Genomic DNA, 27,911 nt, shown 5'->3' with positions numbered 1-27,911 from the left:
ACTAAAGGATAGAGTTCCAAGAGGAAAGTATCAAGAAAGCCCAGAGACGCGGCTTGAGTTGTTGGGGGCGTGGCTTGAGGGGTAAGAGGGTGTGGCTAAGCGCTGGGGTGTGACTTTGCATGGTGTGGGCGTGGCCCAAGTGGTATGAAGGGTGATTCAAGTTGCAGGGGCGTGGTTTGAGTGAAGGGGGAGTTGCTCAAGTGGTAAGAGGCATGGTAAGAGGGGGTGTGGCTCAAGTTTCAGGGGTGTGCCTTAAGCGATGGGGAAGTGGCTCAGTTGGGTGTGGCTTCAATGGTAGAGGGTAGCCCTAGTGATAGGAGGTGTGGCTTACGCAGTAGGGGCGTAGCTCAAGTGATAGAGCCCCTGCCTTCAGGCTCAAGGCCCTAAGTTCATTCTACAGATTTGACTTCCCCACACAAAAAAGTTTCAGATGTAGAGCACTGGTAGCTCACGCTTGTGAGCCTAGGTACTCAGGAGGCTGAGATCTGAGGATCAAAGTTTGAAGCCAGCAGGAAAGTCGGTAAGATTGTTATCTCAAAGCAGCAAAAAAAACTAGAAGTAGAGCTGAGGTTCAAGTGGTAGGCCAGCCTTGAGGAAAAAAAAAATGCACAGGGAAAGCATCCAGGCTTTGAGTTCAAGCCCCAGTACTGACACCAAAACAACAACAAAAAGTTTCAATAGTGTCACGATTCCTGTTGTAAAGGTGCTAAGAGGACGGGAGGCGCAGCACAGTGGTAGGGTAGCAGGGTGAGATTCAGTTGTAGGGGCATGAAGTGGGGGCGTGGCTCCACCGTAGGGGGTGTGGCTTGCGCTAGGCCTTTGGTTATATCCCTCGTACCACAAAGGCAAAAGCTGATTGGAGGTGACACCGATCTATAATCCTAACTACTTAAGAGGTTGAGAATGGGAGGATCATGGTTTGAAGCCAGCTCAGGCACAAAAGTTCACATCCCTCTCGATACAGCTGAGTGATATGGTGTGCACCTGTCACCCCAAGCAACATGGGGGCTGAGATTGGGAGGATTATGGTTATCAGGACAGCTTAGACAGAAAAGTCTGTAAAAGTTGATCTCCACAGAAGGAAAGTTGGACTTGGTGGGATGTGCCTGTAATGCCAGTGATGCCAAGTGAGACCTTATCTCACAGCTGTGCTCTACCACTTGAGCAATGCCTCCAGTACAGCTTTTTGCTGGTTAATTGGAGATGAGAGTCTCACAGAGACTGTTTTGCTGGGCTGAATCTGAACCTTCCTCCTCCAGTTTGGGGGGGGGGGGAGGCGTGATAAATTGAGGATATGAGTCTCATGACTTTCATGAAAAGTCAGCCTCAATTGACTCCGAACCTTGATCCTCAGATCGCAGCATCCTGAGTAGTTAGGAATACAGATGAGCCACTGGAGCCCGGGCCTTTTCCCATTTTTAAATGGTTGAAAATGATCATTTGGGGACCCACAGACGTGGCATGACATTCACATTTCAGTGTTTATTAAGAAGGTTTTGTTGGGGACAGCAGTGCCTGCTTCATGTAGATTGTCTGTCTCAGCTTTCAAATTGAGGAGATTCCAGACTAACCAGCAAAGTTGGAAATCTTTACCGGAGGGCTGCTTACAGAAAATGTTTTCTGCCAGGCATGCTGCCTCAAGCTTGTAATCTTTGCTGCTTTGGGAGGCAAAGATCAGGGGAATCAGCCCAGATGTAAAAGTTCCTAAGACTCCATCTCAACCAATGGCTGGGTGCGGTGCAGTGGTGCATGCCTGCTGTCCCAGCTGTGGGGGAAGCACAGTAACTGGGCACAGTGGCTCAAGACTGTTGTCCTTAGTGCTTAAGGGAAGAGTCCAGGCCAAGCTGGACAAAAGAAGGAAGGAAGGAAGGAAGGAAGGAAGGAAGGAAGGAAGGAAGGAAGGAAGGAAGGAAGGAAGGAAGGAAGGAAGGAAGGGAGGAAGGGAAGGAGGGAGAGAGGGAGGGAGGGAGGAAGGGAGGGAGGGAAGAAAGGAAGGAAGGAAGGAAGGTAGGAAGGAAGACAGGAAGGAGGGAGGGAGGGAGAGAGAGGGAGGGAAGGAAGGAAGGAAGGAAGGCAGGAAGGAAGGAAGGAAGGAAGGAAGGAAGGAAGGAAGGAAGGAAGGATGGAAGGAGGGAGGGAGGGAGGGAAGGAGGGAGGGAGGGAGGGAAGAGAAAGAAACCACTAGCTTATCCCTAAGCCAGGCAATCAAGCAGTAAGCAGGGCAGACCCAGGAGGGTGGCTTACTATAGCTTAGAGATCAATAAACCCCTTACCAATATAGCCACAACTGATAAGAGTTCCTTCCAGCAGTGTTCAATTTCCTGAATGACACTTTACAATCCCAGGTTTTGCAGACATAATCACAATGTGTAGCTTTATTGTACTGAGTGCTTGCAAATATCTCAAGAACTAATGTGCTCAACATAGATATGACTTCAGTAACCCTTACTGGCAACCAGGTAAGATATCAACTCTGGGAGATACTTGTTTTTGTCCAGGTCAGGATTTGAACTAGGAGCCTGAGTCCGCTCCCATTACATTGCTTGATTTGTCTAAAACACACTTTTTAATTTTGTGCCAGTTAAAGGGATTTGGCCCAGTATTGTCCCTTTGCTATTTTGCTCAAGGCTCATGTTCTACCACCTTAGGCACAGCTCCACTTCTGACTTTTTGCTGGTTTACTTAACTGCCTGGGCAGGCTTGGAACCATGATCCTCAGATCTCAGTCTCCTGTGGATGGATGTGTGTGTGGATGGATGGGTGGATGGATGAAAGGATGCATGGATGAATGGATGTGTGGATGGTTGTGTATGTGTATGGGTGGATGGATGGATGAGTGAATAGATGCATGGATGTGTGTGGATGGATGGATGGATGGATGGATAAGTAGATGGATAGATGAAAGAATGCATGGGTGAATTGATGAATAGCTGGATGGATGGGTGAATGGATGAATAGATGGATGGATGAATGGATGCATAGATGGATGTGTGGGGGGGGGTGGGTGGGTGGGTGGGTGGGGGGGGTGGGTGGATGGATGGATGAGTGAATGGATGGATGAATGGTTACTTTGAACATGTTTTTCAGATTCTGAATGTTAGCTTTAGACTTTCTGATGGACCTGGGGTGAGTGTCTGACATATTCTGGGGCACTTGGAGCCCTGTTTTGAGTATTTGGGGGTACCTGTCTGGGTTGTCTATGTGTCTGAGATCTGACCACATGCCAGGAAGGTGATTAATTTGTCTCAGATCTGCTTTATAGTAGCAAATATCACACCCTCTTAATTCCCCCCTCAAATTCCCTGCCACCAGAGGAGCCTCCTTTAGTTAACTAAGACTCAAAATGCCCCCAGAGATACCTGATGGCAGACCCCGCCAGGCCTTTCTGATTCCCTCAAGACAACACCAGTCCTACTGCTCTCTCCCAAGATTCTTTCTTCCTTTCTTTCCTCCCTTTCTTTCCTCCCTTTCTTTCCTCCCTTTCCTTCCCTCCCTCCCTCCCTTCCTCCCTTCCTTCCTTCCTTCCTTCCTTCGTCAGTCATGGGGCTTGAACTCTGGGCCTGTGTGCTGTCCCCCAGCTCTTCAGCTCTACCACTTGAGCCACAGCACCACTTCTGGCTTTCTGGTGGTTTATTGGAGATAAGAGTCTCACAACTTTCCTGCCCGGGCTAGCTTTGAACCGTGATCCTCATATTTCAGCCTCCTGAGCCACCAGTGCCCTGCTCCAAGATTCTTTCTTTAGACCTGCTAAATATCCAGGGCTTCAATAGACCCTACAATATGTTCCAAACCCTATTTTTTGCCCACCTTGAGTATTCCCATCCCACGGATACCTCATCCAACTCCTTCCCAGATCCACAAAGCATTAGCTAATCCACAAAACACACTCCCCGACACCTCCAATCTCTCTTGATTTTTTTTTTTTTGTTGGCCAGTCCTGGGGCTTGAACTCAGGGCCGGGTACTATCCCTGAGCTTCTTTTGCTCAAGGCTAGCATTCTACCACTTGAGCCACAGCACCACTTATGGCTTTTTCTGAGTCTGTGGTACTAAGGAATCAAACCTAGGGCTTCATGTATGCTAGACAGGCACTCTACCACAGCCATATTCCCAGCCCCTCCAATCTCTCTTGAGGATCTTCCTAACTGCACTCTTCCCTCAGAGGGTCCCTAAATCCACTAAATCCCAAGTCCTTGTGGGCCCTGTCCCTCTCCTCAGATTCTTTCCCCAGACGTACTAATCAATGACCCCACAAAATGCCCCTCGACCCTCCCTTGAGGGTCCCCCCTGTTCAAAACTCCCCATATTGGCTTATAAGGAGGTCCCCCTTATCCTGTTTACTCTTTTTTAGGGGGGGGGGGTACTGAAGCATGAATTCATAGCCTGGATGCTGTCCCTTAGCTTTTTTGCTCCAGGCTAGCTCTGACCCACTTGAGCCACTCTTCCACTTACGGTTTTTTTGGTGTTTCTTTGGAGATAAGAGTCTCACAGACGTTCCTGCCTAGGCTGGCTTTGCACTGCGATAGTCAAATCCCAGCCTCCGGAGTAGCTACAATTTCAGGCTTGAGTTAACAGCGCATGACTGTTCCGTTTACTTTAAAAACAACAACAAAAACCCTCATCCCACTGACCGGCCCCCGGGGGGGGGGGTCCCCCTCACCCTCACCACAAGGACCCTCCTGCTTTGGTCTTGCTCCCCACGACGCCGCTTAGTGGACGACCCCCCACCCGGGACTCAACCTGAACTCAGCCTAAGGCAAAGTCCCAGGTGCAAAGAGACCTAACCGTACTGGGACCACGCCCCCTCTTTGACCACACCCCCTGCAGAGGGCGTGGTCGCGCATGCGTAGTTCTCTCCGCGCGGCCTCCCGCTTCCGGCTCTGCAGGGCGGGCGTCTGCGGCTCGGCTGAGGCCGGGAGGCGGCGGAGCTGGCGGCGGCGAAAGTGACCCGGGAGCGGGCGGCCTGAGGAAGGGACACGGCCGAGGTGAGGCGGCCGCGGGGCAATTCTAAGGGAAATGGGGTGCAAGAGGACGGGTATAAGCCCTCCCGGGGGCGGCCAGAGGATGGGGTTCGGGACCCCCGCGATTTACCTCAGGCCTCCCGCTGGGCCCCGGGGGAGACCCCTGCAAGGCAAGCGCCGCGGGGGCCGGCCGCCCCCCTCGATTCCTGAGCCAGGGAGATCTGGGTGAAGAAAGCGGGGTGCAGAGGTGCAGACGGAGCCCACGGTCTTCCTGGGTAGGAGAGAAGGAAGGTCACTCGGGTGTCGGGGTACTGGGACAGGATCAAGGGTTGGGGGAGTAACACCCACACAGAATAACAGCACCCCAAGACTTCAGGCCTCTCCTGCGTGTGTGGAGTGGCGGGGTGGGGGAGAAGGAGGAATTAAGATATCCCGGAACAGGTGTCTTCTCCAGCCAGTGGAGCGTTTGGGTAACAAACAGGACAAGTTGCAATGTGGGTGTTTTTGGGGTTCTTTCTGGCTCATTGAGGGGGGGGCGGGGATCTTTCTTGGTGGAGATCTCAGTGTGTTCAGGGCCACTTTGATCTTGGGGTGGGAAGCCAGGCCTTGGTCCCAGGCGGGTTTGCTTGTCCGCTTGGCTTCTTTTCCTTAGGCGAAGGGATCTGTGGCACAGCTAGATGGCCGAACTTTTCTTCAGGAGTTGAGTCCACATGTACCTCCTTTGCTCGTCCTGGGAACGATGGAACCCCAAAATCTGTGGTTTTGAAACCCACCCCTTCTTCTCCTTGGGAATGCGTGCACAGTCCTAGGGACCAAGGTGATTTATGGGGGAACAGGAGGAGGGGTGTGTGTGTGTGTGTGTGTGTGTGAACTTTGCTGGAATCTGAGTTAATAATTAATCCCAGAACTCTAAGGGGACATGTCACACAGTGGTGTCCTCGGCATCAGTGGTCCCATGCCACCATGTATTAGCCACAGAACTTTCCTAAACCTCAATCTCCCCCCCCCCTTTACAATCTTTAAAATGGGAATGGGGGGGGTTGGTAGGGGGTTCCATCCTGGCATATGGCAAATGCTAAATGAATGTTATATAACATGTACGTATGGCCTGCTCTTATATTTGTATTTTCAGGTGACTACAGTCCGTACAAATAAGAGCCCGGGAAATAGAAATATCTTGTCTGTTGTTTGGACCAGTTAGGGTTTACCTAGTTTGTTATTTCTATGAGTTACCAAGCCCTTTTCTTGTTACCAAACAAGAAAAAAAAAGACATTTGTTCTAGAGGGAATAACAGCCAACAGCTGGAATGCATCACTAATTTTATTCTTGTAAATGTATTCGTTTCAGTTTTATAGAGCTTATTTTATCCAGCTCATTCGTTCATTCGTTCCTTTCTTCCTTTCTGTATTTTGGGTTTTTTGTTTGTTTTATTTTGTTTGCGTTGGTGCCTGTACTGAGGCTTGAATTCAGGGCCTGGGAGTTGTACCTTAGCTTTTGCACTCAAAGCTAGTACTCTGCCACTTGAGCCACAACTCAATTTGCAGTTTTTGTTTTATACTAGGCAGGTGCTCTGCCACTGAGCCATGCTTCTGGCCTACTTCCAGCTTTTTGCTGGTTCATTGAAAATAAGAGTCTCATGTACGCCTTCCTGACTAGCTTCGAACTGCAATCCTCAGATCTTAGCCTCAATTACAGGTGTGAGCCACCAGCCTTGGGCTAATTACTTTCTGATTTCTGTGGTGCTGGGAGCTGGAACCCAAAGTCCTCCTTGGTCATGCTACGCAAACCCTCAACCACTGAGCTACCTACCCTCTTGATCCTGTATTGTTTTAAGTAGAACACAGTAGAAAAAAGGGGAAGAGATAATTCTGTCATCTTTTAATATTTTGTTTCCTGTTTCTCTTAAGTTGTGTTTGCAAGTTGAAATGGTATGTAAGTTGTCCTGTCTTGTAGCAGCAATTATGGCTGAAAGGCTACCAGACTTGTCCCCAAGCCCCAGGCACTGGGGTTGTGGTCACTAGCTGTGTCTCCCGCTTCTGTTTACCCAGCACGTGTTTAACATAGTTGTGAAGTAATGTGACTTCTGTCCTAATGGATTGCCATTTCTTCAAATTCTAACAGGTCATTCCTGCAACAGTGTTTGTCGCCAGACTGCCTTAAATCATTAAAGACCCAAAGACCTTTATTTATTAAGGGCAGACAGTCTTTTCTTTATTATTTGTGAAGTAAATTTCACCTCTTCATTCCTCCTCCTCCCCCCCCCCCCCCCACACACACACCTTCTCTCCAAAGCCATCAAGAGCTGCTTGGATTGGAAAACTCACTCTTCTAGTTCAAAACAATTCCAGCCACAGCTTTAGAGCTGCTTGGAGGAATTTTTTTCCCCTCCAGGGAGGAGGAATGTAGTTAATGAGGGGAGAGAGAAAAACTCTTTAAAAATAATGTCCTCCCCTTGTCTCTACGAACCTGCCCTTCCTGCTGTCTCCTTTTGTTATTCCAGCCAAATGGGCTGGGAACCATTCACCTTGGTGCCTGCTCTGCTCTCCGAAGGATAGATTCATAGTTTCAACTATGTGTAAAATTGTAGTTGATGGTGTTCAAAGTAGCAAATGATTTCTTGTGGGGGGAGGGGGTGGAGCAGAGAGGAGGAGGGTGCTGGTCCTGAGACTTGAACTCAGGGTCTAGCTCCACATGTGGCTTTTTAGTGGTTCATTGGAGATAAGAGTCTCATAGGCAGGCTGGGAAGGTAGCTCAGTGGTAGAGTGCATGCCATGCAAGCATGAGGCCCTGGGTTCGATTCCTCAGCACCACATAAACAGAAAAAGCCGGAAGTGGCGCTGTGGCTCCAGTGGTAGAGCACTAGCCTTGAGCTGAAGAGCTGAGGAACAGCACCCAGACCCAGAGTTCAGGCCCCCTGACTGGCAAAAAAAAAAAAAAAGAGTCTCATAGGCTTTTCTACCTGGGCTAGATTCATACTACAATCCTCAGATCCCAGCTTCCTGAGTAAGCTAGGATTCCAGGCGTGAGCCACTGGTGCCTAGCTAACTGTACTAATTTTTCATCTTAGAGTGAAAAATGATGGAAGGTTTTGCTGAGAGTATACACCTGGCATAAAGTGGATGGTTACTTGTGTGTGTGTGTGTGTGTGTGTGTGCACGTGTGTGCATCTGCGCGCGCACACGCACCTGCAGGTACTTAGCACTTGAACTCAGGGCCTAGGTGCTGTCACTTAGCTTTGCTTTCCACTCCTTTGCTCAAGGCTGGTGCTCTACCATTTGAGCAACAAGTCCACTTCCCACTTTTTTTATTCGCTGGTTAATTGGAGATGAGAGTCTCATGGACTTTTCCTGCCCAGGCTGACTTTGAACCTCCAGATTTCAGCCTCTGGAAGCTGTGATTACAGATATAGGGTGGGGAAGAAGGTGTTAAGTGGGGATTGTTACTTTTTTTTTTTTTTTGCTGGTCGTAGGGCCCGAACTCTGGGCCTGGGCACTGTCCCACAGCTTTTCAGCTCAAGGCTAGTGCTCTACCACTTGAGCCACAGCGCCACTTCTGGCTTTTTCTGCTTATGTGGTGCTAAGGAATTGAATCCAGGGCCTCATAACTGCAAGGCAAGCACTCTACCACTGAGCCACCTTCCCAGCCCGGGATTGTTACATTTTAAAACTTACACCACTGTTTAAAAACGTAACTTTCACTGAATACAATTCACTTGCCATAAAATTCACCCTTTTCAAATGCACCCTTCTTTATCTGTTGTTTTCAAGTGTCTTATTTTGAATTACAATGTTATACCACTACAAAAAGAAAAGTACCATTCAATGATTTTTTTTTAATTTAATTTAATTTTATTTGTGAACATACTGTACAGAGGGGTTACAATTACATGGGCAGGATAATGCGTACATTTCTTACCAAGCATTGCAGCCTCCTCCTTTGGTTTACCCTTCACATCCCTTCCCAGCCTCCCCCCTCCCCTCAATGATTTTTTTTAAAGTTCATTTTACACAGTCTTGTGAAACTATCACCAGTATCTAATTCCAAGACTTTAAAAAAAAAGTTAATCAGTTTGTAGTACTTGGGGGTGGGTTTCAGGAGGATTTAAAAGAGAGGTGCAGATTAAGCTAGCAGCCCCTCCTCCATCAGGATGGATTTAGGAGGACCACATCAAATTACTTGGCAAGAATCCAGCACAATCCTACACACAGGGACATTCCAGTTATGCAGTGTTTACAGGTAACTAATTTGCTGAGATTCTTCTGAAGAGCAACATTGCATTTAGAGTGGAGAGTTGTGCTTCATGCCCTTAATACCAGCCCATTGGAGGCTGAGGTAAGAGGATCATGAGTTTGAGGGCAGCATGAGTTACAGCAAGATTTGGGCTATCCTGGGCTACCTAAGGTGACCCTGGGTTTTGTTTTTGATTTTGTTTTTGGTTTGGTATGTATGTTTGTATGTGTATGCACCCACGCACATGCATGTACTAGTATAGGACTTGAATTCAGGGCCTGAGCACTGTCCCTTAGCTTTTTTACTCCAGGCTAGCCCTCTACCACTTGAGCCATAGTCCCACTTCTAGCTTTTGGGTGGCTCATTGGAGTATGAGGCCCATGAGTCAGGCCCTGGTGTCTCACACCTGTAATCCTAGCTACTCAGGAGGCTGAGATCTGAGAATCACAGTTCAAAGCCAGCCCAAGCAGGAAAGTGTAAGATTCTAATCTCTAATAAACTACTTAGACAAAGCTGAAAGTGACACTGGGGCAGAGCACTAGCCTTGGGCAAAAGAAACTCAGGGTCAGTACCCAGTCCCCAAGTTCAAGCCCCAGAACCAGAAAAAAAATGAAAATAAAAAATAAGTCTTTGAACAGTGATCCTCATATCTCCGCGTCCTGAGAAGCTAGGATTACAAGCGTGAGCCACCAGCGACCGGCTTCTGGCTTTATTTTTAATGGTTAATTAGAAATGAGAGTCTCATGACTTTTCTTGCCCAAACTGGCTCAGAACCACAATCCTCAGATCTCAGCCTCCTGAGTAGCTAGGAAGATTACAGGTATGAGCCATAGGCACCTTGTTCCACTAATGGCATTTTGCTGGCTAATTGGAGATAGGAGTATCAGAGACTTTGCTGCCTGGGCTGGCTTTGAACTGCAGTCTTCAGATCTCAGCCTCCTGAGTAGCTAGGACTATAGGTAGGAGCCATTGGCACCTGACTGCATTTTGTATTTCCCTTTTGCCTTTGTATTTCCAAGCCCAGGGGATAAAGTCAGTTATGGACTCCAGTCCCCACCATGGTCCAGGATGCTTAGGGTTGAGACACAGATGTGGGATAATCACTTCTCAGATGCCACCTCAGCTCCCCCACCCCCACCCCCAGGAAAGCTCCCGGAGCCCCCTGAAGAGACTGGGGCTGGGTCAAGCCTTGATGCTGGCTGCTGCTGGCAGATGGAGACCTGTGAAATGGGCAGTGTGGGGAGAGTTCGAATTCACACTGGCTTGAAGGTCGATGTGAGAAAGCTTAGGTGACAGCATACAGGGGAGACTTTCCTCTAATGACTCCAGGAGAGAGAGAGAGAGAGGATAGGCCCAGGCTCCTCAGCTGCCTTGGGTCATCCTCAAACAACACGCTCACCCCTCCGCCTGCAAATGCTCCCCCATTTGTTGGCATGAGCAGCATGGCCATCCCTTGTGCTCTCGCAGAGCACAAGATCAAACGTAATTGAGAGTTCTGGGAGTCATCATCCACAACAGATATACCACACTCATGGCTAATGTTAGTAAAAATATATCGTAGGCTGGGTGTAGTCACATAAACCTAGAATCTCAGCTACTCAGGAGGCAGAGATAGGACAATCACACCTCAGTGCTGACCATAAGACACTTTCTAAAAACAAAATAAAACAAAAAAGCACTGGTGTGTGTGTGTGTGTGTGTGTGTGTGTGTGTGTGTGTGTGTGTGTGTGTGTGTGTTCTGGTAGAAACATCTGCTTAGCAAGTGTGAAGCCTGAAAACCCTCATCCCTCCAAAATAAATAAAGTTCAGAGTAGGGGTAGGGCAGTTTGGGTGTCATAGCATGCTAGTAGGAGGGGGAGGAAGGAGGTAAAGAACCTGGTAGCTAGGTGGGCACTGGTGGCTTACGCCTATAATCTTAGATACTCAGAAGACTAAGATCTGAGGATCATGGTTCAAAGCCAACCCAGGCAGGAAAGTCCATGAGACTCTTATCTCCGATTAACCACCAGAAAACCAGAAATGGCACTGTGGCTCAAGTGATAGAGCACTAGCCTTGAGCTGAAGAGCTGAGGGACAGTGCCCAAGTCCAGAGTTCGAGCCCCATGACTGACCAACAAAACTTGGTGGCTGACTGCTACAAAAGCCACTAGAGTTGGGGAACCCTACCCAGGGCTGTAATGGGGAAGTCTTCCCACTGCCCTGTCCACTCCTGGCAGGGGCCAGTGCATTGTCCTTGGAGAGTGGAGTGTCCCCTCAGACACTGGGAAACATAAAGGTCTTTTGTCTTTCTGTAATTTCCACCTGGCCTGCCAACATGGTAGGCAGAATAATACCCCAGCTCCCCCAAGACCTGCCATCCCATGTAGCAAAAGGGACTTGGTGGATGTGATTTAATTAAGGTTCTTGAGATGAAGAGATTATCCAGGATTGGCTGAGTGGCACTATATGGTCATTTGTGGCATTTTCAGCAACTATCTGTGGTTGTTCCAGTGGCTGTAGAAAACTCACACATCGCATTTTCTTCTCCAGAATGTCCAAGTTGAACCTGTCTGTTGCTTGAGCAGTGCTGCACCTGCCCTCCCTTGTAGGCCTCCCTTCTGCCATGAAGGCTTCTGCACTCCAGGCAGTGCTGAGCAGCGCCTCCTGCAGGCCACCGTTCTTCCCCTGCTGAGACCTGGCCCACTGCTCCCTCTCATCTCCCAGGGAGCAGGGCGTGGAGCACAGGGATGGCAGCAGGCAGCCTGCTCCCAGGAGTTTGGGCATAGGTCTGTGGTCTGCAAACAGTTCTCCTGTTTGTGCTTTCTGGAAGGGTCTACCCGATAGATGGGCCCAAGACAGAGCCTCTGGGGCTCTGTCATAGCCTCTTCAGATGGCTGTTTTGTGTTGACCATCATGAAAATGAAATTTTTGATAGTGACCCACAAATCTATAAAGTTTGGTCAAACAATGTTGCTTGTTTTTTTCTTTTTCTAGTACTAGGTGTTGAACATAGGGCCAGCCTTGTACTTGTTAAGCTGGTGCCTGCCACTTGAGTCACAGTTCTACTTGTGGCTTTTGGCTGGTTAATTGGAGATAAGAGTCTCATGGACTTTTCTGCTCTTGGCTGGCCTCAAACCACAATCCTCGGACCATCAGCCTCCAGAGTAGCTAAGGTTTATGTGCATGAGCCACCAGCACCTGGCAGTTTTCTGTCATTTTGAAGTTAAAATGAGGGAACTTTGGCCCACATAGGAACCACTTTGTTGTACTTAGAAGAAAGATCAGGTTATAAGGAGAGCAGTTGTATTCTTTCTGAAAAGCATCAGAATCTATATTCTCTAAAGATAATTTGCTAGAAATAGTATAAATAGAAGCCTGATATTACAGTTGGCCCAATACTCAGCCATTTTATACTCTGTACAACCTGTTTTGTCCCATCCCTGTCCCCATCCCCACCCCCATGCAATCAAACATCAACTTCACAAAAATTAAACCAGACATTGTGGTATGATCCCAGCTACTCAGGAGACTGGGGCAGGAGGGCTGCCTAGGAGTTCAAGGCCAGTCTGGGGGACACAGAAGAATGTATATCTTTAGTAAGAAGAAGAGAGCCAGGCGCCCATGGCTCACGCGTGTAATCCTAGCTACTCAGGAGGCTGAGATTTGAGGATCACGGTTCAAAACAAGCTCGAGCAGGAAAGTCCATGAGATTGATTCTTAACTCCAATTAGCCAACAGAAAACCAGAAGTGGTGCTATGGCTCAAGTGGTAGAGCACTACTTGAGCTGAAGAGCTGAGGGACAGCACCCAGGCCTAGAGTTCAAGCCCTACAACTGACAAAAAAGAAAGAAAGAAAGAGACAGACAGACAGGGGAGAGAAAGGAGGAGGAGGAAGAAAGGGAAAGAGGAAGGGCAAAGTTTTGTATAGGTTTCCAAATGAAAAAAAATTGTCCCAACCTCTAACCTTAGTTTCCCATCTGACCTTGAGACATAGGGTTTATTAAAATCTGTGCAAGCTTACCATTGCAGTTGTAAAAAGAATACTAATGGAGTTCTTTGCAAGGTTCTGGAATTTTCCTACCCTCAAGCTGGCCATCCACCGGGCATTCTTAGCCTGGTCAGAACCGGAGCTGCACCTGGGTGCCACCTGCTCCCCCGCTTCCCCCAGCGTAGGCGATTTCTCTGGAATTCAGTACTGGACTCCCCTCAGTTAATCCAATTTGTACTTCCTTCATTTAATCCCTTTTGCACTTCAAGGCCTGTTGGTGCCACAAGAGCCCTGCCCAGTACATCTGATGGTTTAGGACTAGGCCCTCCTTTCTAGAACATTCCGAACCATAATGTAGAGGGAAAAGAGCAGGGTAATAAATATTTGAGGCTGACACACAGCATCAATGGCAGAATCTCATCGAGCCAAAGACCAACCACAGACAACATATAAATAAATGAGCATGGCTATGTTCCAATAAAACTTTATTTACAAAAGCAAGCATGTACTTCAGGAACTGGGATTTGCCTACTCTTGTAGCAGACTCATGATTTTTTTTTTAAACATCATGAGTTGTTGTTTTTAACATTTATGATCATATAAGGGGGTTTCATTGGTATAATTCCACAAATGCCTATCATGTACTTTGAACAAGTAATCCTCTGAGTCACAGTTTTATGGCCTCTAGGGACAAGGCTGTGGTATTTTTTTTTTTTGTATGCGTGAGTTCAGTGAAGGCCACAGGTTGGAGGAACAGGGAGAGTCCTTCCTAGCTGTCTCAGAAGCCCAGCAGTGTGTTAACAAATCTACCTTTCCCCCATGGAGACCCTCCTTTATGTTGGGGTGCATTCATTTTGTGTGTGAGAGAAAGTGTGTGTCAGTACTGGACCTTTTGAACACTTGTCCAGCAAGGCCCACCTTGGGCAAGTTCAGGCCTGAAACTGTCCCCTGGGACAGGTCTTTCCAGGCTTTTCTGTGACCCTCACCTCCATTCCAGTTCTCTCTCTCTCTCTTTCTCTCTTTCTCTCTCTTTCTCTTTCCAGAAATGCCATGCCCTTGAACCATTACCCAACTCTTCTGAAGGCAAACAGGTTTTTTTTCTGGCTGTGACAGAATGCTTTCTCTGTCTCTGTCTCTCTGTCTCTCTGTCTCTGTCTCTGTCTCTGTCTCTCTCTGTCTCTCTCTCTCTGCTGAAAGAAAGAAAATCCATGGGCTCTTTTCAAGTATTTGATTTCTTCTGCCCTTTTTTTTTTTTTTCCTGTTGTGGGGCCTGAACTCTGGGTCTGGGCGCTGTCCCTCAGCTCTTCAGCTCAAGGCTAGCGCTCTACCACTTGAGCCACAGAGCCACTTCTGGCTTTTTCTGCTTATGTGGTGCTGAGGAATTGAACCCAGGACCTCATGCATGCAAGGCAAGCGCTCTACCACTGAGCCACCTTCCTGGCCCTCTTCTGCCCTCTTTTGCTGCCACCTCTGCTGACATTTTGCTCTTCATTTTCTACCTGGAGATTCTTCTCACTCCTCCCTATCTTCCTTAAATAAGGCCCTAGGGGTGTCAGGCAAAGATTTCACATGTGAATGACTGCTCTCTGAAACAGCTGTGTTCATGAACATAGTGTCTAGCCATGTTCATTTGCATTTGTGCATAGACAGCTGCCTTGACCTAAACATTGAAGATGTCCAAAAGGAAGCCAGCCAGGTGCTGAATGCAGCTAATCCCAGCTGCTGTGGGAGAAAAGGCACTAAGAAATACTCAGAGAGAGAGAGAGAGAAAAAAAAAAAAAGCTGGTGCATGGCTTAGGTTTAAGGGATGTGGTCATGTTTGTGTGGGCATGGCTTTGGTGGCAGAAAGTGTGGCTCAAGTGATAGAATTATCTGCCTTGCAAGTGGGAGGCCCTGGAGTTCAAACCTCAGTACCATCAAGAAAGAAAGGCAGTGGCTGTCCTTCTAGAAAAGCTTTTAGGTTGGGGCCACCCCTGTTTTGCTGGGGATACCCCTGGCTTTGCACCAGGTCAAGAGAAATAACCCACTTACACACTCCCATTGTGTGACATTGAGAGTTTGCCCTCCCTGACACCGGAAGACAATGTAGAATCGGAGCCAGAGGAAGCCAGGACAAGCCCAGGCAGTGCCAGCCCCGGCCACCTGGCTGCTTGATCTTTCCCACACTTATTTTAGCTATGTTAAAACTAAGGTTGCTTATGAAGCTGCCTCGTGGTCCGGCGTCCTCATGTACAGAGGAGGGCTGCTTTGTCAGGGCTGGGGGACTTAATCTCGTCCTTAGCCATGGTTCTGATTTACAATCCCCTGTGCAAACTGACTCCAAATACAGCCTACTTGGCATCCGTGTTTCTTACCACTCTGAGATGGAAGGAGGCTTGGGGAATGGGAGCCCAGGGGTCCAGGCCCAGAGCTTTGGGTGTGTAGGGAGTGGTGTCTTCAAGATGCCCCCCCCCCCCCCGACACCCAGGCAATCTATGGTGTTTCTGTGCAGGAAGAAAGTTCTAGAACAATGTTTTTTGTGTCTACCTCTACTATGGATGGTACCAGGCTCCTGAGAGGAAAACCAGAGTCCAAGATCACAGGCTTCAGATTCAGATTTCCTCCAGCAAGGGGTTTTAGAAAGCCCTTGTCATCGTGTGTGGGTGGGTGTGTGCGCGCGCGCCAGTATTTGGGCTTGAGCTCAGGGTCTTGCACTCTCAATCAACTTTTTTTTTTAGCATAGTTAATACTCTAGCACTTGAGCCACACCTCTACTTCTGGCTTTTTGGTAGTTCATTAGAGGTAAGAATCTCACAGATTTGTCTCTATAGGCTGGCCTCAACCCAGGATCCTCAGATCTCAGCCTCCTGAGTGGCTAGGATTGCAGGTGTGAGCCACCAGCACCCGGCACTATTTTTAAGTGTGCAATTCAGCAGTCCTGAGCACATTCATATCATACTGCAGTTGTTCCCATCCTGCTATCTCCAGAACACTTTTTCCTCCCACACTGAAACTCCATCCCCATTCAACACTAACTCCCTCCCCTTTGTATACCCTACTACCCTCCACCCTACTTCCTATCTCTGGATCTCACTATTCTAAAAAGCTGCTCTGAGTGGAGTCCTGTGAGTCTAATTTCTTTCACAGCATCATATCCTGAAAGTCCATCAGGTAGCAGATGTCCTTTTTAAGGCTGAGTAATATTCTAGCATGTATGCGCATGCACACGCATGTGTGTGTGGTATGTGATTTGCCTTATTCATCTGTTGATAGACACTTGGTTTGTTCCCACCATGGGGCTATTATAAATTATGTTTCTATGAACATGGGTATGTACATATCTTATGCTCAAGTCATGGCTCTGATTTTGGACATGCACTAAGAAGCAGAGCTGCCGGACATACAGTGACTATATCCTAGACTCTCTGGAGAAACCATTTCCCCTACCAGTTGTGTGGAGTTTCTCCATATCCACCAACACTGGTGATCTCCCATGTTCAGGAATGTTCTAGAATGTTCTGGAAAGACAATAGCGCCCCAGGTACAGGGAAGCACAGTCTTCTTGTGATAGTGGTTGTTGGTATTGTTTGGGGCTACTGGGGTATGAGCCCAGGGCCTCGCGCTTGCTTGGTCCTGACCCTCCCCTCTCACGGTCTTGAAAGGGACTTCTACAGTATTGAATGTCTTCTCTCGTGCTGGTTGGCCATTGCTCTATCTTCTTCCCAGACGTGTCTATTCAAGTCCTCCGTCCACTTTTGAATTGGAGTGTTTGTTTTTTGTTGAGCTGCAGGAGAGCTGGCACCGGGCAGCCTCCCAGATGACTCACTCTTGTCCTTCTGTCACCCTGCAAGAGTGGCTTGAGTTTTTTGTTTTCAAGTTTTAGGGAAAACCCAGGGCCTCCTGTCTATGAGGCCCTGAATTGAGGGGTGAAGAGGCAGCCTGAGCTTCACTTCTGGATATATACCCAAAAAGAATCCACGTCAGCTCACTCTAGAGACACCTGCGCACTCATGTTTAGAGCAGTACTATTCACGGGAACCAAGCTATGGAATCTGCCTAGGTATCCATCTGTGCTATATAGATAAAGAGAACGTGATGTACATATACACCGGAGTGCTATTCAGTCATTAAGAAGGATGACATTATATCATTTTGCTGGAAAATGGATGGAGCTAAAAAACAGCAGTTAAAGGAAGTAAGCAAGTCCCACCAAGGCAAGCAGGCCATGTTTCCTCTGATTTGTAAGACTAGGAAGAAATGAAAAAGCCAAAGTTATGAAAGTAAGTAATGAGGGCTGGGAAGGTGGTTCAGTGGTATAGAGCGCTTGCCTTGCATGCATGAGGTCTGGGTTCAATTCCTCAGCACCACATAAGCAGAAAAAGCCAGAAGTGGCGCTGTGGCTCAAGTGGTAGAGCACTAGCCTTGAGCTGAAGAGCTGAGGGACAGCGCCCAGGCCCAGAGTTCAGGCCCACGACCGGACCAAAAAAGAAAGAAAGAAAGAAAGAAAATAATGAAGAAGCCGGGCTTAGTGGCTTTTACCTGTAATCCCAGCTACTTGGGAGGCTGAGATCTAAGGATCAAGATTGGAAGTTCCTCTGACAGACAAATCTCAGAGATTTTATTTCCAATTAACCATCAAAAAACAAACAACAACAACAACAAAAAAGGAGTATGGCTCAAGTGGCAGCTGTGAGTAAAAAATGAGCAAGAGTGCAAGGCCCTGGGTTCAAGTTCGAGTACCAGCACACACATACATACAAAGTAAATGGGAAGCCAGGCACCAGTTGCTCACTCCTATGATCCTAGCTACTCAGGAGGCTGAGATCTGAGGATCATGGTTCAAAGCCAGCTCTGGCAGGAAAGTGGGTGAGACTCTTCTTTCCAATTAATCACAGAAAAGCTGGAAACGAAGCCATGGCTCAAATGGTAGAGCACTAGCATTAAGCCAAATTGCTCAGCGACAGCGCCCAGGCCCAGAGTTCAAGCCCTAAGACTGGTGCAAAAAAGAAAAAAAAAAGGTAAATGGGAGCCTACTGGGGTGTGGCAGGAGAAGAGATAAGGAATAAACCACAGAGGAGGTGAATATGATTCCAGTACATTGTATGTGTGCATGGAAATGGCATGTTGTAACCCTTATATACAGCTTCATGTGTGCCAATTTATGTGTGTATATGTGTGTGTGCACACACGCGTGAAGGAGCGCTGCTCAGTACTGAACTCAGGGCCTGGGCACTGGTCTCTGAGCTTTTTGGCTTAAGGCTTGTGCTCTTCCACTTGAGCCATAGCTTCACTTCCAGCTGTTTCGGTCAGTTATTGGAGATAAGAGTCTCACAGACTTTGCTGCCAGGTTGGCTTTAAAACTGCAATGCTCAGATCACAGCCTCCTGAGTAGCTAGGATTACAGGGCTGCCATATTCCGGAGGCTCTTCCTGCCCTCTCTGGCTCATGGCCATAGGGGCCAGTGGCCATGGGAGAGCAGAAGTGGACCTCCTTCTTCCTCCATTGGCCAGCTCTTGGTGGGAGGACAGAGGAGAAATATACAGAACCAGGCATGCGCTCTTTCTTGTTACCTGCTCCTTTGGCCAGGCCTTAGGTGGATAGAAGTTCCCAGAGCTGCTAATTAATGCTCTAGAAGGCCATAGCAGGCCACCAGTCTTGTATGAGTCTAGGTGTTGGCTTGATGAGTGAAGAAGAAAGATAGAAGATGGCGCGGATAGACAAAGCTGGGGCCTGCAAAGCTCTGTAGCGCCTACAATTGGCCCGAGCCACAAGACGGGTCTCCAGGTAATAAGCATTTAGATTCCTTTCCTGGGGTCTCAGGTTCCCTCTTAGGCCTTTCTGGCTGGGGGGGGGTGTGGACTGGAACATGGGATGAGGTACCCTGGGCACTATGGGATTGGGGGGGGCAGCCTCTGGGCCCTCCCCAACTCCTCACCAGGAGTCCCTTGTTACCCTGGACAGTAACAGTCAGAAACTGTGTCCAGAGGGGCAGGGGGCAGAGCTCAGTGGGGCACAGAGTCCTGGGACCCACGGTTGTCCCCAGCTGAGGGCCACAAGCAACCACCCCACTTCATGGGGCAGTGAAACCTATGGACAGCAAGGGGAACGTGTCTAGGGATTTCAGTTCACAATAGATTGGCCATGGTGATGGCCATAATGATGGTAGTGATCATGGTGATGATGATGATGATGATGATGATGATGATGATGATGATGATGTTGATGATGATAATGATGGTGGTGGTGGTACTAGTACTGATGGTGCTGATGATGCTGGTCGATTGAGCTATTGATGTTTCCCCTTCTTCAGTTGGGCTGCCCTGGTACCTTATACTTCGTGTATTTTTTATTTTGTTTTTTGGGAAGAGGAGTCTTGGTGTATATCCCAGACTGGCCTGGAACTCATGATTCATGCCTCCACTTCCCAAGGACCTGGATAATAGGCATGTGCCACTACCCTAACTACTCCTAACTACTTTCAACAAAACTAGGATCTTCAGCACATTAACTCTGCCACTTAAACACACCCACTTCCCCCTACCACCTCCAATTTAATCCAAGGCAGCAGCTCCACAAAGCCTCCTCCCTTCCCTGGAACTCTCATCTGACTCTGGGTTTTGGGTGCCACCTTTTTTGTGGGTTTATGTAGGTGCTAGTCCCCTGGCTTGAACTCAGGGTCTAGCTGCTGCCCTGAGCTTCTTTTGCTCAAGGCAAGCACTCACTTAAGCCATAGCTCTACTTCTGGCTTTTTGGTTATTCATTGGAGATAAGTCTTCCGGACTTTCTTGCCTGGGCTGGCTTCTAACCATGATGCTTCAATCTCAGCCCCTTGAGTAGCTAAGATTACGGGCATGAGCCACCAGCACCCAGCTCTGGTGCCATCTTACCCCTTACTTCCCACCCCCAAGAGCTCCTTCCCTCCCTCCCAAGTACCACACTGCACAAAGTTCCACAGGGGATTTCCAAATGCGCCCCCCCCCCCCATCCACAGTCACCCCCTCCACCTCTCCCACCACCTCTCAGCCTCTGTCCAGCCCCCCACGCCAGCACCCTCCTGTCCAGAGGATAGCTCAGCAGCTCTGTGCATGGGCCTGTCTGTGGCTTTAACTTCAGGGAGAAAGTATGACCCCCACCCCCACCCCCTCAGGCCCAGTACAGAACCTTCTCGAATAAGCTCTTTCCTCCATTTGGCCATTTTGTTTTTCTCATGGGACTCCCAAGCTAGGTCTCTCCTGGGCATCTAGTCCCCTCCCCCCTCTCTCCAGCGAATACCTATTGAGCACCCCCAAATGCCAGGCCCCCACCTCTAGCCCATTACCTGCCCTCTCCAGCCTCTGCCTGCACATCTGTACTCCCCATGCGCACCTGGCCCCTTAGAGTCAGAGGCCTGCAAGGCCCTCACTTGGTCAGCCAGCCAGAAAACACCAGCAATTCTTTTTCAAGGTTGTGTGTCTAAGTGCTTTATGAACTTTGATAGACAAATACGCTTGTATTTGCCGACCTTCTGGTTCAGCCTGCCCTATGAGTGCAATTACTTCCCTGCCATCTCTCCTGCTCAAACCTGCACTCCAGGGGCTGTTCCTCACTTCACAGTTATGAGGCGGAGGGGTTGGGGGTGGACAGGAGGACGTAGACCTAAAGCCACCCACTGCCACACGGTCCCAAATTTTTCAGCCATTTTCCCCTCATTATCATTACTACTATGATGACGATTTCTCCTAGGAGCTCACTTTCTCATATTTTGGGTTTTAGGAGAGTTTGGCTTGGTTTGGTTTTGAGATGAGGTCTCTCTAGGTAGCCCTGGGCTGACCTGGATGGAACTTGGGACCTCCTGAGTTCAGCTTCCTGAGTGATGAGATTACAGGTGTCACCTGGTGTTGGGAGCCAAAAGTTAAGTCTCTCAACATAATAGGCTTAACTATCTCATTGGAACTTCTTGAGGCTGAGTTTACAGAATCCCACCTTTTCACCATGCCCTAAGTAAACACCCTGCAGCTACTAACGACCACCTTTTCACCACACCTTAAGTCCAAGCATATAAATACCCTTGTGTGAAAACTAAAAATTGGCAGCTTGATCAGAATCCTTGTCTTGCTGTCCTTCTTCGTGTCTCTTGTCCCTTCATTCCTTCTCGCTTAGGTTCATTACCCTTGTTGACGTCCTGCGGGTCAGGACAACCTGGGCGGTTTCTTTCTTTCTTTTCTTTTTTTTTTTTTGGATCCAGTCTTGGGCCTGAACTCTGGGCCTGGGTGCTGTCCCTCAGCTCTTCAGCTCAAGGCTAGCGCTCTACCACTTGAGCCACAGGGCCACTTCCAGCTTTTTTTCTTTTTGCTTATGTGGTGCTGAGGAATCGAACCCAGGGCCTCATGCATGCAAGGCAAGCACTCTACCACTGAGCCACCTTCCCAGCCCTAGGTGGTTTCTTTTTAAATGACTCACTTTCAAGTTTTCCCAGCACTCTGACTCAGTTTTGTAGAAATCTTTAAGTCTCTTTTTTATTTTTAATACTGGACTGGGACTTGAACTCAGAGCCTGAGCATTGTCCCTTAGCTTTTTCACCTAAGACTGGTGCTCTACCATTTAAGTTATACTTTCACTTCTGGCTGTTTGGTGGTTAATTGGAGATAATAATCTCATGAATTTTTCTGCCCAGGCTGGATTTAAACTTTGATCTTCAGATTTCGGCCTCTTTTTTTTTTTGGTCAGTCCAGGGCTTGAACTCAGGACCTGGGTGCTGTCCCTGAGCTCTTTTGCTTAAGGCTAGCACTCTACCACTTGAGTCACAGCTCTACTACTGGTTTTTGAGTGGTTCATTGGAGAGAAGAGTCTCACAGGGACTTTTCTGCCTTAGGCTGGCTTTGAACAGTGATCCTCAGATCTCAGCCTCCTGAGTAGATAAATTACAGGCGTGAGCCATGAGTGCCTGGCCCCTAAAGTCTTTTGCACTCACAGATCTGTGAGTTTAGTTAGCATTCTGGTCCTTGAAGTGCATAATTGTGATCCCAAGTGACTCTGACATCTACAGCCCTGGGAACAGAAAGAATACAAAGTGTCCTTAAGTAGAAGGTTACAGTGGTGCCTGGCTGCACCCCGGGATTATACTTGCGGGTGTGCCTAATCAAAGGGGGCTTCTTAGGAATCTGCTCTGTGGCTAAGGATGAGTTGCAGACAGCTCCTGATAGGTGGCCCAGGAATACTTGCCTAGCATGTAAGAACTTCCGGTTCCATTCCCAGCACTGCCATCCCTAAAACCTGCCCATCAGTCATCTCAGCTGGTTCTGAGCAAAGGGACCTGGGGCATCACAACTCCAGGGCCCAAGGTCAGAGCTCTGCTATCCATTCTGCCTGCCTCTGCCCTCCTCTCCCTGCCTCAGTGGCCCCCAAGTTTTCTATCCACCCAGTGATTAGCATGACTCCCACCCTGCGTATACCCCCTCACTTCCTTAAAGGCATTGTCACCTGGACCTGACACTGCCCTCCTGTTTCCTGCCTCCAGCCTGCCACCAACTCACCTATCCATCAGCACTTGTCTCTGGGGCATGCAGGTCTCGGCCTCATGCCCTTCCATAGCTCCCCATGAGAACTTTAAAGTGCAAAAGGGTAGGATGAAAAAAGAAAAGAAAACACCTTGCTGGGGCTCAGCCCTGCTGCCCAGCTCCCCACCCAGGATGCCCATTCCCAGCCACCTTCCCCCTCCACACCACCTAGTGTGTGGTCAACCTCCCATGTTCTATCCCCTTCTTTGTTTTCTCCTAGCAACTTCCTATTCATGCTTCAAAACCCAGGGCAGGACCCAGTGACCTCCCTAGGCAGGATTTTGACACTACAGCTTCCACTCCAAGAACACTGTAATTGTTACCCCGCCCTCACTCCTCAATCATCTGGACTCCTCTGGGATCACACCCCACAGGATGTTCGTCGTATTCTTCTAAAGGGATTTGTGAATGGGGGGGGCGCGGAGATTCACATGAGTGATGAGTCGTCTGGATGGACAGGAATGTGCCCCTTGAAGGAACTGAGTCTGGGAGCCCCTTCTCTCCCATGTCCTGGGCCTGTGCTTGAGCCTACTGATTGATATGAGTCTCAAATGTGGAGATTGAGCTGGTGCTGGCTTTGAACCTCGATCCTCAACTCTCAGCCTCCTGAGTAGCTAGGATTAGGCATGAGCCACCAGCACCCAGCCTTGTGAGTCTCTTATCTCCAATTAACCACCAGAAAATCAGAAGTGTCGCTATAGCTCAAGTGGTAGAGTGCTAACCTTCAGCAAAAGAGCTTAGGGACAGTGCCTAGGCCTTGAGTTCAAACCACCCAACTGAAGGGAGAGGAAAAAAAGGATTAGAACGCATTTCTAACCTTTGCCTCCCAAATTTAGTGTCACCCACTGAGGCTGGCGTATAAAATTGTGATGCTGTCAGACTCTGTCCCACCCAAGGCAGATGATTAAAATGACATTTACAAGGGCCATAGGGACATGAGAAACTGAACCATCAGGATAGTCACTGTGATTGTAATTGTAAACAGGAACCCCTGTGCCAGTGAAGAACACTGGTAAGAGGGCTCAGCATGGAGGGTATGGCTTCTATGCAGAGGTGTGGCTTAGTGGGGGGTGTGGCTCAGTGGTGGGAGTGTACTGAGGCCTACACCTACCCAGCCCCATGGCCTAGTATGTGAGTAGTTCTGGTTTTCTCTCCAGCTCCAGAAGTTTATATACATATATATATAATTTTTTAAACTTGATTTTGCATCTTGCTTTTGTAAAATTTAAGTTCATTTTGTGCTATTTTTGAAAGGAGTATGCTGCGCTAACGGCTGCGCTCAGAATACAGTTCAGTGTTAAAGCAATTACCTAAACCAGACACAGCCCTGGGTTTCCATATCCAGCACCACAAACCAAAACAAGACAAAACAAAACAAAACAAAAATTCCAGTCACCCTGATAGAGGTCACTTTTCTATTTTTTTGAGAGAGCCTTTATCAGTATTTCCTGAAGTCCATTTCTTATCAGCCCAAAATCTTCCACAGGTAGAGAGTTTGTAACACATTTATTTCTCAGGACCACACTAGGCAAATTGCTGATTTCATGCCCAGGAATGTCCTACTTTGTTCTTTTCTTTCCCTAACATGACTCACGTTTTCCTTATCTTTATTAACCAAGACTAAAGCTCTGGTGGTAGGTATTAAGAGAAATACCATATACTCTTCTTTTCTTTTTTTTGGTCAGTCCTGGGGCTTGTACTCTGTCCCTCCGCTCTTCAGCTCAAGGCTAGCACCCTACCACTTGAACCACAGCACCACTTCCAGTTTTCTGGTGGTTTATTGGAGATAAGAGTCACATGGGCTTTCCTGCCCAGGCTAACTTTGAATCATGATCCTCATATCTCAGCCTCCAGAGTAGCTAGGATTACAGGCATGAGCCACCAGCACTCAGCTTCTTTTCTTTTTTTCAATACTGGGGTTTGAACTTGGGGACATTGCACTTGCTAAGAAGGTGCTCTACTACTTGAACCAAGCCTCTAGCCCTGCCTTTTGCTGCTGCTGCTGCGTCCTCTTCTTCTTCTTCTTCTTCTTCTTCTTCTTCTTCTTCTTCTTCTTCCTCCTCCTCCTCCTCCTCCTCCTCCTCCTCCTCCTCCTCCTCCTCCTCCTCCTCCTCCTCCTCCTCTTCCTCTTTTTTTTTTTTTTTTGTCAGTCATGGGGCTTGAACTCTGGGCTTGGGTGCTGTCCCTGCACTCTTCAGCTCAAGGCAAGTGCTCTACCGATTGAGCCACAGCGCCACTTCCAGTTTTCTAGTGATTTATTGGAGATAAGAGTCTCATGGACTTTCCTGCCCGGGCTGGCTTTGAACCATGATCCTCAGATCTCAGTCTCCTGAGTAGCTAGGATTACAGGCGTGAGCCACTGGCGCCTGGCTTCTTCTTGTCTTGGAGCTTGAACTTTGGGTCTTGATGCTGTCTCTGAGCTTCTTTTGCTCAAGGCTAGCACTCTACCACTTGAGCCACAGTGTCACTTCCAGCTTTTTCTGAGTAGGTTATTGGAGATAAGAGTCTCGTGGACTTTTCTGGGCTAGCTTCCAACTTCAATCCTCAGATCTCAGCCTCCTGAGTAGCTAGGATTATAGGCGTGAACCACCAGGGCCTGACTAATTGTTCTCAATGTAGGATGTGGCAAACTTTTCTTTCCAGCTGGCTCAAACTCCCATTCCTCTACTCTCAGCCTCCTGAGGAACTGGGATTGCAGGCTGGAGCCATCATTGTAGGGCTTCTAGTTTATACCTTGAAGGTTCCTGAAAGTCTGAAAGCTTGATCCCCATCCTATGGTGCTACCAGAAGCAAGTGGAACCCTTGGGAGACAGGGCCTAGTGTGTGTGTGTGGTGGGGGGAGTTCATTGGAGGAATATCCTTCAAGAAGGATCCCTACACCCCCTTTCTTCTATGTTTCCTGGCCTCCATGAGATGATATGGTCGCTATCGTAGCAAGCTTCTGCTACAGGGTAGGAGTCACCACATGTACTGAAACCTCCGAAACAGTAGGCCGTAATAAACCTTTCTTCCTTTTAAGTTGATGATCTCAGGTGTTTTATCACAGTAACAAAGTTAACACAATATTAGACAATAATGTAGGAGAATGCTGTGTTTATCCACTGGATAATTAAGCTAGAGGTATTCCTCTCCACTTAAAAAAAATTCCTTTGAAGTTAAAGTTTTACTTAATAATTTTTATTGAGATTAAGTGATTATATACATTTCACAGTATTGTGAGATAGTGATAGTGAAGTTAAAGTTTCTTAAGAAGAATAAGGCCATGTGCTAATAGATCATTCTTGTAATCCTGACTATTCAGGAGGCTGGGATCTGAGGATCCTGGTTTGAAGCCAGCAGGGGCAGTAAAGTCCATTGAGACTCATCTCCAATTAACCACCAAACAGCCAGAAGTAGAGCTGTGGTACAAGTAGCAGAGTGCCAACCTTGAGTGAAAAAGCCAAGTAAACGTGTAAGGCCCTGATTTCAAGCCCTAGCACCTACACACACACACACACACACACACACACACACACACACACACACACACAAAACACTTCTAAGCAGTTACCAATCTGAGGATTTTGCTACTCATATCTAGTCCCCTGCTTCCCTCTCCCTTGCTTGCCTCAGTTTTCCCATTGTACAAAGTATGCCGTTGTCATGGGAATGACTCTTACTGGCTGAAGAACCTTGACCAGAGTGGGGTTGGGGCTAGACCTGAGTGTTCCTATGTAAGATCAGGTTTGTTTTGTTTCAGGTATGTGGCTCTCCTGTGGGCTCATGACTTTTCTCAGCATGTTATTCCTCTTCCCCCCGCCCCCCCCCCCAAAAAAAAAGACTTTTTTAATTGTGTGAGCCAAGGTTACCCACACAGAGGGCAGCTCTTCTCAGCAAATCCTTTCTGGAAATAACTCTCACACATGCTCAGATAGGTTTTACTAAGTCCTAGGTCTCTCTCAGTCCAGTCACGTTAACAAGACTGTCATAATATACAACAAAGGGGAAAGAGAAAATTAGGATAATTTTCAAAAGCAAAAGTGGTATGGCCCAAGTAGTAGCTCACCGGCCTGGCAAGCAAGCAGTCTCTGCAATAAATCACCTGTATGGCCAGTCAATCATTCAACGAGGCAATCAAAAGGGAGGATCCAAACCGGTGTATTCAGTATTCATTTTTTATTTTTATTTTTATTTTTTCGGGGTCCGGTCGTGGGGCCTGAACTCTGGGCCTGGCGCAGTCCATCAGCTCTTCAGCTCAAGGCTGGCGCTCTACCACTTGAGCCACAGCGCCACTTCCAGCTTTTTTCTTTTTGCTTATGTAGTGCTGAGGAATCGAACCCAGGGCCTCATACATGCAAGGCAAGCGCTCTACCACTGAGCCACCTTCCCAGCCCCATGTATTCAGTATTCAGTGAGAGGTCTGTTCAGCAGCATTTCTCTAAGTCACAAACAGTTGACTGTTGACAATGGTTCAAACTCACAAGAACTAGAAACATTAGGAAGGGAAGTGCTGGATTAGTATCTTGTTTTTGTTTTGTTTTGTTTTTGTGCAGGAACTGAAGCTGAACTCAGGCCTTGGACATGCTGGCTCTTAAGGTTTTTTTTGTTTGTTTGGTTTTTTTGGGTCCGGTCGTGGGGCCTGAACTCTGGGCCTGGGCACTGTCCCTCAGCTCTTCAGCTCAAGGTGACACTCTACCACTTGAGCCACAGCGCCACTTCCGGCTTTTTTCTTTTTTCTTATATGGTGCTGAGGAATCGAACCCAGGGCCTCAGGCATGCAAGGCAAGCGCTCTACCACGGAGCCATCTTCCCAGCCCCATCTTAAGGGTTTTTTGCTCAAAGCTGACACCCTACTACTTATATATAGCTCTACTTGTAGCTTTTTGCTGATTCATTGGAGATAAGAGCTCATGGACTTCTCTGCCCAGGCTGGCTTTAAACCATGATCCTCAGATCTCAGCCTTCTGAGTAGCTAGGATTACAAGTGTGAGCCAGTGGCACCTGCTAAAATCATGGAGCTTTGTGGGTTGTGACCTGTTTGGACAGTTGCTATTTAGTACTTACTGGACTGACTGCAGAAACCTGGACTCCGGTCACTCCTTGTGACATGAAGCCTCTAGAAGGTAGAGTTGCCTGACAGCCATGAGGCTACCTTGTCTCCAAGCCCCACTGCCTTTTCCTACCCTTCCTGTTGATTTGCAATATGGATTGCTTTGTTTCTTCCTTCCCCCCCCTCCTCCCGGCCCAGGATATCTCACC

At 48.1% G+C, this 27,911-nt stretch overlaps 1 protein-coding gene across 2 annotated transcripts in view; it reads left to right on the top strand.

The window, feature by feature from the left end:
- Positions 1 to 27,911, top strand: part of Arhgef18 (Rho/Rac guanine nucleotide exchange factor 18) — a 70,252-nt gene that overhangs the window by 12,195 nt on the left and 30,146 nt on the right. Inside the window, exon 1 of one of the 2 annotated variants that reach the window (XM_042693694.1) lies at positions 4,888 to 4,984. The exons of the other annotated variant lie outside the window; for it this stretch is intronic. The gene's annotated coding sequence lies outside the window, so the exon portion shown is untranslated. Of the gene's footprint in view, positions 1 to 4,887; positions 4,985 to 27,911 lie in introns of those variants that run through there. 2 annotated transcript variants of the gene reach the window in all.

This window comes from Dipodomys spectabilis, unplaced genomic scaffold (assembly GCF_019054845.1).
Source record: "Dipodomys spectabilis isolate Male_0828 unplaced genomic scaffold, ASM1905484v1 ptg000173l, whole genome shotgun sequence".
NCBI lineage: Eukaryota > Metazoa > Chordata > Mammalia > Rodentia > Heteromyidae > Dipodomys > Dipodomys spectabilis.
This window is presented reverse-complemented; position numbering and strand designations above follow the sequence as displayed.